The sequence below is a fragment of the Berghia stephanieae genome, unplaced genomic scaffold (genome assembly GCF_034508935.2).
Source record: "Berghia stephanieae isolate SIO BIC M18660-M18661 unplaced genomic scaffold, UCSD_Bste_1.3 scaffold593, whole genome shotgun sequence".
In the NCBI taxonomy this organism is placed as follows: Eukaryota; Metazoa; Mollusca; class Gastropoda; order Nudibranchia; family Aeolidiidae; genus Berghia; species Berghia stephanieae.
The window spans coordinates 17,501-19,215 of NW_027627433.1; positions in this window are offsets into that span (position 1 = coordinate 17,501).

The following is a 1,715-nucleotide window of genomic DNA, read 5'->3' on the forward strand; positions in this document are numbered from 1 at the left end:
GTTTTGCTTTATCCTGTTTTTTTTTTTAAATCAAAATCGCTTCATTTTCTTCATTTTTGTTTCAAAGAACTTGACAGTATGAACCGACCTCTACATATATACAGTCTGACATCCGAACACAATTATGGCCTAGTTTAACATTGTGTATGGACAATATTATGCGTCATTTTTTGAGAATTCCATTTCAACAATGAGCCCATAATGACTTGGGTTATCACACTGCAAATAAGTGCACGTCGGTATGAACATGTCAGAGAGTTGAAGATATGACTGGGTGCCAAAAATCTTTTTATCAGACAGAATACGTGTTGATACAAACATTTTTAGGGGTCAAATCCCCCCTTTCTTCCATCTTTAGAGATGAAACACGAGATCAGAATGTGGCGTCGCTATGCCTCAAGACTTCAGGTTGTGACTCGAGAAGAAACCTTGATGAGGGCGCTGTTTTTGCAGAAGGCTGTGGAGATCGAACACTTTATGTACAAAATGTTGCATAGAAAAGAGTGAGTCGTATTGATAAGAGATTTGTGAGCTAACTTACTTAGCGAGTTAAGGTGTCTTTACAAATAATGTCAGAAAAAAAAATTATGGACTCTTAGCCAGTTAAATGCCGTAAGCTGGAAAAATTCGTGTTTAAAAATTTGGACAGAAATCTCGTCCTTCAACTATCGATCGATTTAACTGACCCTCGTATTAGCAAAAAAAAAACCCCTCAAACTTGGGACTTTGCGAATATATATATGTATATATATATATATATATATATATATTATATATAATATAAATATATATATATAATAGAATACAAATTGTCACTCACATTTTTTTTTGGCCGAGACGTTCGTTTCTGGTTTCTTAACACGTCCTCAGTCGGCGTAACGAAAACGAACGTCTCGGCCAAAAAAAATGTGAGTGACAATCTGTATTCTATATTAGCTCTAACCATCATTATCGAGCACTTTCGTACCTACGAATACCCACCAACACACTTTTAAATATATATATATAATATATATATATATAATATATAATATATATTACAAAGCTTATTTCCACGGATCTGCGATGCTTGATAAATTGAGCGTTTGTAATCGAGGAAATCCATTAAATGTACTCAAAGAGCTTTAAAAGGGGCAGCTCGCCAATGGCAACATTTAACACGTAGGATGAGACATGCTGCCTGTAGGGTGCTTTTACCCTCCAAGTTCCCAGCAGACTACATGGAACCAATTTCTATATCATACAGTATAAGTCGTTTGTTAGCCGATTAAGAGAATTATTAGATGCGGGGTTGTAAATATTCTTCTAGAGACACAATGCCTTCCGTGAAAAAAAATGGACATCTTACAATTTCTTTTCAGGAGAATGGAGCAAATGGAGTGAGGGAAACTATCAAAAAACTGAACGGCAAGTAAGTTAGATAAAAAATTATTTTTTATAATAATAATATTTCCCTTATTCATCCCCATAGGGAAATTTGTAATTAGGGTCTATTCCAAGGGAAGACTGGAATAACCCAGGCGTCAGCCGCAGGGCAGCGACACAGTGTGAGCTAGGGCGAGGTGACTTGCAAATTGCCACACAGCGCAACGGCGGTGGTCAAACTCGGTACCTTTCGGGTAAGAAGCAAAGACGGTACCGCTGAGCCACGCAATCAGTAACTAGTGAGGATTTTTTCTTACGCACAACCCAGTGGTCAATCTCGTCTAAAATGT